This window comes from Convolutriloba macropyga, unplaced genomic scaffold (genome assembly GCF_964194025.1).
Source record: "Convolutriloba macropyga unplaced genomic scaffold, txConMacr16.3 SCAFFOLD_2005, whole genome shotgun sequence".
In the NCBI taxonomy this organism is placed as follows: domain Eukaryota; kingdom Metazoa; phylum Xenacoelomorpha; order Acoela; family Convolutidae; genus Convolutriloba; species Convolutriloba macropyga.
In genome coordinates, this window is record NW_027451193.1 from 11,395 (window position 1) to 20,000 (window position 8,606).

Here is an 8,606-nt window from a genome sequence, read left to right on the forward strand (position 1 = left end):
GCTAACTCAAGCTAACTCAAGCTAATTCAAGCTAACTCAAGCTAACTCAAGCTAACTCAAGCTAACTCAAGCTAGCTAAAGCTAACTCAAGCTAACTCAAGCTAACTCAAGCTAACCCGAGCTAACTCAAGCTAACTGAAGGTAGCTAAAGCTAGTTCAAGCTAACTCAAGCTAGCTAAAGCTAAGACAAGCTAACTCAAGCTAACTCAAGCTAACTCAAGCTAACTCAAGCTAACTCAAGCTAGTTCAAGCTAACTCAAGCTAACTCAAGCTAACTCAAGCTAGCTAAAGCTAACTCAAGCTAACTCAAGCTAACTCAAGCTAACCCGAGCTAACTCAAGCTAACTCAAGGTAGCTAAAGCTAGTTCAAGCTAACTCAAGCTAGCTAAAGCTAAGACAAGCTAACTCAAGCTAACTCAAGCTAACTCAAGCTAACTCAAGCTAACTCAAGCTAGTTCAAGCTAACTCAAGCTAGCTAAAGCTAACTCAAGCTAACTCAAGCTAACTCAAGCTAGCTCAAGCTAACTCAAGCTAGTTCAAGCTAACTCAAGCTAGCTAAAGCTAACTCAAGCTAACTCAAGCTAACTCAAGCTAACTCAAGCTAGCTAAAGCTAACTCAAGCTAACTCAAGCTAACCCGAGCTAACTCAAGCTAGCTCAAGCTAACCCAAGCTAGCTAAAGCTAACTCAAGCTAACTCAAGCTAATTCAAGCTAACTCAAGCTAACTCAAGCTAACTCAAGCTAACTCAAGCTAGCTAAAGCTAACTCAAGCTAACTCAAGCTAACTCAAGCTAACCCGAGCTAACTCAAGCTAACTCAAGGTAGCTAAAGCTAGTTCAAGCTAACTCAAGCTAGCTAAAGCTAAGACAAGCTAACTCAAGCTAACTCAAGCTAACTCAAGCTAACTCAAGCTAACTCAAGCTAACTCAAGCTAGCTAAAGCTAACTCAAGCTAACTCAAGCTAACTCAAGCTAACCCGAGCTAACTCAAGCTAACTCAAGGTAGCTAAAGCTAGTTCAAGCTAACTCAAGCTAGCTAAAGCTAAGACAAGCTAACTCAAGCTAACTCAAGCTAACTCAAGCTAACTCAAGCTAACTAAAGCTAGTTCAAGCTAACTCAAGCTAGCTAAAGCTAACTCAAGCTAACTCAAGCTAACTCAAGCTAGCTCAAGCTAACTCAAGCTAGTTCAAGCTAACTCAAGCTAGCTAAAGCTAACTCAAGCTAACTCAAGCTAACTCAAGCTAACTCAAGCTAGCTAAAGCTAACTCAAGCTAACTCAAGCTAACCCGAGCTAACTCAAGCTAGCTCAAGCTAACCCAAGCTAGCTAAAGCTAACTCAAGCTAACTCAAGCTAATTCAAGCTAACTCAAGCTAACTCAAGCTAACTCAAGCTAACTCAAGCTAGCTAAAGCTAACTCAAGCTAACTCAAGCTAACTCAAGCTAACCCGAGCTAACTCAAGCTAACTCAAGGTAGCTAAAGCTAGTTCAAGCTAACTCAAGCTAGCTAAAGCTAAGACAAGCTAACTCAAGCTAACTCAAGCTAACTCAAGCTAACTCAAGCTAACTCAAGCTAACTCAAGCTAGTTCAAGCTAACTCAAGCTAACTCAAGCTAACTCAAGCTAGCTAAAGCTAACTCAAGCTAACTCAAGCTAACTCAAGCTAACCCGAGCTAACTCAAGCTAACTCAAGGTAGCTAAAGCTAGTTCAAGCTAGCTCAAGCTAGCTAAAGCTAAGACAAGCTAACTCAAGCTAACTCAAGCTAACTCAAGCTAACTCAAGCTAGTTCAAGCTAACTCAAGCTAGCTAAAGCTAACTCAAGCTAACTCAAGCTAATTCAAGCTAGCTCAAGCTAACTCAAGCTAGTTCAAGCTAACTCAAGCTAGCTAAAGCTAACTCAAGCTAACTCAAGCTAACTCAAGCTAGCTCAAGCTAACTCAAGCTAACTCAAGCTAACTCAAGCTAACCCGAGCTAACTCAAGCTAACTCAAGGTAGCTAAAGCTAGTTCAAGCTAGCTCAAGCTAGCTAAAGCTAAGACAAGCTAACTCAAGCTAACTCAAGCTAACTCAAGCTAACTCAAGCTAGTTCAAGCTAACTCAAGCTAGCTAAAGCTAACTCAAGCTAACTCAAGCTAACTCAAGCTAGCTCAAGCTAACTCAAGCTAGTTCAAGCTAACTCAAGCTAGCTAAAGCTAACTCAAGCTAACTCAAGCTAACTCAAGCTAGCTCAAGCTAACTCAAGCTAGTTCAAGCTAACTCAAGCTAGCTAAAGCTAACTCAAGCTAACTCAAGCTAACTCAAGCTAACTCAAGCTAGCTAAAGCTAACTCAAGCTAACTCAAGCTAACCCGAGCTAACTCAAGCTAGCTCAAGCTAACCCAAGCTAGCTAAAGCTAACTCAAGCTAACTCAAGCTAATTCAAGCTAACTCAAGCTAACTCAAGCTAACTCAAGCTAACTCAAGCTAGCTAAAGCTAACTCAAGCTAACTCAAGCTAACTCAAGCTAACCCGAGCTAACTCAAGCTAACTCAAGGTAGCTAAAGCTAGTTCAAGCTAACTCAAGCTAGCTAAAGCTAAGACAAGCTAACTCAAGCTAACTCAAGCTAACTCAAGCTAACTCAAGCTAACTCAAGCTAGTTCAAGCTAACTCAAGCTAACTCAAGCTAACTCAAGCTAGCTAAAGCTAACTCAAGCTAACTCAAGCTAACTCAAGCTAACCCGAGCTAACTCAAGCTAACTCAAGGTAGCTAAAGCTAGTTCAAGCTAGCTCAAGCTAGCTAAAGCTAAGACAAGCTAACTCAAGCTAACTCAAGCTAACTCAAGCTAGTTCAAGCTAACTCAAGCTAGCTAAAGCTAACTCAAGCTAACTCAAGCTAACTCAAGCTAGCTCAAGCTAACTCAAGCTAGTTCAAGCTAACTCAAGCTAGCTAAAGCTAACTCAAGCTAACTCAAGCTAACTCAAGCTAACTCAAGCTAGCTAAAGCTAACTCAAGCTAACTCAAGCTAACCCGAGCTAACTCAAGCTAGCTCAAGCTAACCCAAGCTAGCTAAAGCTAACTCAAGCTAACTCAAGCTAATTCAAGCTAACTCAAGCTAACTCAAGCTAACTCAAGCTAACTCAAGCTAGCTAAAGCTAACTCAAGCTAACTCAAGCTAACTCAAGCTAACCCGAGCTAACTCAAGCTAACTCAAGGTAGCTAAAGCTAGTTCAAGCTAACTCAAGCTAGCTAAAGCTAAGACAAGCTAACTCAAGCTAACTCAAGCTAACTCAAGCTAACTCAAGCTAACTCAAGCTAACTCAAGCTAGCTAAAGCTAACTCAAGCTAACTCAAGCTAACTCAAGCTAACCCGAGCTAACTCAAGCTAACTCAAGGTAGCTAAAGCTAGTTCAAGCTAACTCAAGCTAGCTAAAGCTAAGACAAGCTAACTCAAGCTAACTCAAGCTAACTCAAGCTAACTCAAGCTAACTAAAGCTAGTTCAAGCTAACTCAAGCTAGCTAAAGCTAACTCAAGCTAACTCAAGCTAACTCAAGCTAGCTCAAGCTAACTCAAGCTAGTTCAAGCTAACTCAAGCTAGCTAAAGCTAACTCAAGCTAACTCAAGCTAACTCAAGCTAACTCAAGCTAGCTAAAGCTAACTCAAGCTAACTCAAGCTAACCCGAGCTAACTCAAGCTAGCTCAAGCTAACCCAAGCTAGCTAAAGCTAACTCAAGCTAACTCAAGCTAACTAAAGCTAGTTCAAGCTAACTCAAGCTAGCTAAAGCTAACTCAAGCTAACTCAAGCTAACTCAAGCTAGCTCAAGCTAACTCAAGCTAGTTCAAGCTAACTCAAGCTAGCTAAAGCTAACTCAAGCTAACTCAAGCTAACTCAAGCTAACTCAAGCTAGCTAAAGCTAACTCAAGCTAACTCAAGCTAACCCGAGCTAACTCAAGCTAGCTCAAGCTAACCCAAGCTAGCTAAAGCTAACTCAAGCTAACTCAAGCTAATTCAAGCTAACTCAAGCTAACTCAAGCTAACTCAAGCTAACTCAAGCTAGCTAAAGCTAACTCAAGCTAACTCAAGCTAACTCAAGCTAACCCGAGCTAACTCAAGCTAACTCAAGGTAGCTAAAGCTAGTTCAAGCTAACTCAAGCTAGCTAAAGCTAAGACAAGCTAACTCAAGCTAACTCAAGCTAACTCAAGCTAACTCAAGCTAACTCAAGCTAACTCAAGCTAGCTAAAGCTAACTCAAGCTAACTCAAGCTAACTCAAGCTAACCCGAGCTAACTCAAGCTAACTCAAGGTAGCTAAAGCTAGTTCAAGCTAACTCAAGCTAGCTAAAGCTAAGACAAGCTAACTCAAGCTAACTCAAGCTAACTCAAGCTAACTCAAGCTAACTAAAGCTAGTTCAAGCTAACTCAAGCTAGCTAAAGCTAACTCAAGCTAACTCAAGCTAACTCAAGCTAGCTCAAGCTAACTCAAGCTAGTTCAAGCTAACTCAAGCTAGCTAAAGCTAACTCAAGCTAACTCAAGCTAACTCAAGCTAACTCAAGCTAGCTAAAGCTAACTCAAGCTAACTCAAGCTAACCCGAGCTAACTCAAGCTAGCTCAAGCTAACCCAAGCTAGCTAAAGCTAACTCAAGCTAACTCAAGCTAATTCAAGCTAACTCAAGCTAACTCAAGCTAACTCAAGCTAACTCAAGCTAGCTAAAGCTAACTCAAGCTAACTCAAGCTAACTCAAGCTAACCCGAGCTAACTCAAGCTAACTCAAGGTAGCTAAAGCTAGTTCAAGCTAACTCAAGCTAGCTAAAGCTAAGACAAGCTAACTCAAGCTAACTCAAGCTAACTCAAGCTAACTCAAGCTAACTCAAGCTAACTCAAGCTAGTTCAAGCTAACTCAAGCTAACTCAAGCTAACTCAAGCTAGCTAAAGCTAACTCAAGCTAACTCAAGCTAACTCAAGCTAACCCGAGCTAACTCAAGCTAACTCAAGGTAGCTAAAGCTAGTTCAAGCTAGCTCAAGCTAGCTAAAGCTAAGACAAGCTAACTCAAGCTAACTCAAGCTAACTCAAGCTAACTCAAGCTAGTTCAAGCTAACTCAAGCTAGCTAAAGCTAACTCAAGCTAACTCAAGCTAACTCAAGCTAGCTCAAGCTAACTCAAGCTAGTTCAAGCTAACTCAAGCTAGCTAAAGCTAACTCAAGCTAACTCAAGCTAACTCAAGCTAGCTCAAGCTAACTCAAGCTAACTCAAGCTAACTCAAGCTAACCCGAGCTAACTCAAGCTAACTCAAGGTAGCTAAAGCTAGTTCAAGCTAGCTCAAGCTAGCTAAAGCTAAGACAAGCTAACTCAAGCTAACTCAAGCTAACTCAAGCTAACTCAAGCTAGTTCAAGCTAACTCAAGCTAGCTAAAGCTAACTCAAGCTAACTCAAGCTAACTCAAGCTAGCTCAAGCTAACTCAAGCTAGTTCAAGCTAACTCAAGCTAGCTAAAGCTAACTCAAGCTAACTCAAGCTAACTCAAGCTAGCTCAAGCTAACTCAAGCTAGTTCAAGCTAACTCAAGCTAGCTAAAGCTAACTCAAGCTAACTCAAGCTAACTCAAGCTAACTCAAGCTAGCTAAAGCTAACTCAAGCTAACTCAAGCTAACCCGAGCTAACTCAAGCTAGCTCAAGCTAACCCAAGCTAGCTAAAGCTAACTCAAGCTAACTCAAGCTAATTCAAGCTAACTCAAGCTAACTCAAGCTAACTCAAGCTAACTCAAGCTAGCTAAAGCTAACTCAAGCTAACTCAAGCTAACTCAAGCTAACCCGAGCTAACTCAAGCTAACTCAAGGTAGCTAAAGCTAGTTCAAGCTAACTCAAGCTAGCTAAAGCTAAGACAAGCTAACTCAAGCTAACCCAAGCTAACTCAAGCTAACTCAAGCTAACTCAAGCTAGTTCAAGCTAACTCAAGCTAACTCAAGCTAACTCAAGCTAGCTAAAGCTAACTCAAGCTAACTCAAGCTAACTCAAGCTAACCCGAGCTAACTCAAGCTAACTCAAGGTAGCTAAAGCTAGTTCAAGCTAGCTCAAGCTAGCTAAAGCTAAGACAAGCTAACTCAAGCTAACTCAAGCTAACTCAAGCTAGTTCAAGCTAACTCAAGCTAGCTAAAGCTAACTCAAGCTAACTCAAGCTAACTCAAGCTAGCTCAAGCTAACTCAAGCTAGTTCAAGCTAACTCAAGCTAGCTAAAGCTAACTCAAGCTAACTCAAGCTAACTCAAGCTAACTCAAGCTAGCTAAAGCTAACTCAAGCTAACTCAAGCTAACCCGAGCTAACTCAAGCTAGCTCAAGCTAACCCAAGCTAGCTAAAGCTAACTCAAGCTAACTCAAGCTAATTCAAGCTAACTCAAGCTAACTCAAGCTAACTCAAGCTAACTCAAGCTAGCTAAAGCTAACTCAAGCTAACTCAAGCTAACTCAAGCTAACCCGAGCTAACTCAAGCTAACTCAAGGTAGCTAAAGCTAGTTCAAGCTAACTCAAGCTAGCTAAAGCTAAGACAAGCTAACTCAAGCTAACTCAAGCTAACTCAAGCTAACTCAAGCTAACTCAAGCTAACTCAAGCTAGTTCAAGCTAACTCAAGCTAACTCAAGCTAACTCAAGCTAGCTAAAGCTAACTCAAGCTAACTCAAGCTAACTCAAGCTAACCCGAGCTAACTCAAGCTAACTCAAGGTAGCTAAAGCTAGTTCAAGCTAACTCAAGCTAGCTAAAGCTAAGACAAGCTAACTCAAGCTAACTCAAGCTAACTCAAGCTAACTCAAGCTAACTAAAGCTAGTTCAAGCTAACTCAAGCTAGCTAAAGCTAACTCAAGCTAACTCAAGCTAACTCAAGCTAGCTCAAGCTAACTCAAGCTAGTTCAAGCTAACTCAAGCTAGCTAAAGCTAACTCAAGCTAACTCAAGCTAACTCAAGCTAACTCAAGCTAGCTAAAGCTAACTCAAGCTAACTCAAGCTAACCCGAGCTAACTCAAGCTAGCTCAAGCTAACCCAAGCTAGCTAAAGCTAACTCAAGCTAACTCAAGCTAATTCAAGCTAACTCAAGCTAACTCAAGCTAACTCAAGCTAACTCAAGCTAGCTAAAGCTAACTCAAGCTAACTCAAGCTAACTCAAGCTAACCCGAGCTAACTCAAGCTAACTCAAGGTAGCTAAAGCTAGTTCAAGCTAACTCAAGCTAGCTAAAGCTAAGACAAGCTAACTCAAGCTAACTCAAGCTAACTCAAGCTAACTCAAGCTAACTCAAGCTAGTTCAAGCTAAAAGCTAACTCAAGCTAACTCAAGCTAACTCAAGCTAGTTCAAGCTAACTTAATGAAGTTAACCCAAGCTAACTTGGGTTAATGAAGTCAAACTCAAGCTAACCCGAGCTAACTCAAGCTAACTCAAGCTAATTCAAGCTAACTCAAGCTAACTCAAGCTAATTCAAGCTAACTCAAGCTAATTCAAGCTAACTCAAGCTAGCTCAAGCTAACTCAAGCTAACCCAAGCTAACTTAAGCTAGCTTAAGCTAATTAAAGCTAATTAAAGCTAACTCAAGCTAACCCAAGCTAACTTAAGCTAGCTCTAGCTGGCTGCCACTGTTAGGCCATTTGGGAGCGCTTTTCTCGCACTCTGATTGGCTGCCACTGTTAGGCCATTTGGGAGCGCTTTTCTCGCACTCTGATTGGCTGCCACTGTTAGGCCATTTGGGAGCGCTTTTCTCGCACTCTGATTGGCTGCCACTGTTAGGCCATTTGGGAGCGCTTTTCTCGCACTCTGATTGGCTGCCACTGTTAGGCCATTTGGGAGCGCTTTTCTCGCACTCTGATTGGCTGCCACTGTTAGGCCATTTGGGAGCGCTTTTCTCGCACTCTGATTGGCTGCCACTGTTAGGCCATTTGGGAGCGCTTTTCTCGCACTCTGATTGGCTGCCACTGTTAGGCCATTTGGGAGCGCTTTTCTCGCACTCTGATTGGCTGCCACTGTTAGGCCATTTGGGAGCGCTTTTCTCGCACTCTGATTGGCTGCCACTGTTAGGCCATTTGGGAGCGCTTTTCTCGCACTCTGATTGGCTGCCACTGTTAGGCCATTTGGGAGCGCTTTTCTCGCACTCTGATTGGCTGCCACTGTTAGGCCATTTGGGAGCGCTTTTCTCGCACTCTGATTGGCTGCCACTGTTAGGCCATTTGGGAGCGCTTTTCTCGCACTCTGATTGGCTGCCACTGTTAGGCCATTTGGGAGCGCTTTTCTCGCACTCTGATTGGCTGCCACTGTTAGGCCATTTGGGAGCGCTTTTCTCGCACTCTGATTGGCTGCCACTGTTAGGCCATTTGGGAGCGCTTTTCTCGCACTCTGATTGGCTGCCACTGTTAGGCCATTTGGGAGCGCTTTTCTCGCACTCTGATTGGCTGCCACTGTTAGGCCATTTGGGAGCGCTTTTCTCGCACTCTGATTGGCTGCCACTGTTAGGCCATTTGGGAGCGCTTTTCTCGCACTCTGATTGGCTGCCACTGTTAGGCCATTTGGGAGCGCTTTTCTCGCACTCTGATTGGCTGCCACTGTTAGGCCATTTTGGGAGCGCTTTTCTCGCACTCTGATTGGCTGCCACTGTT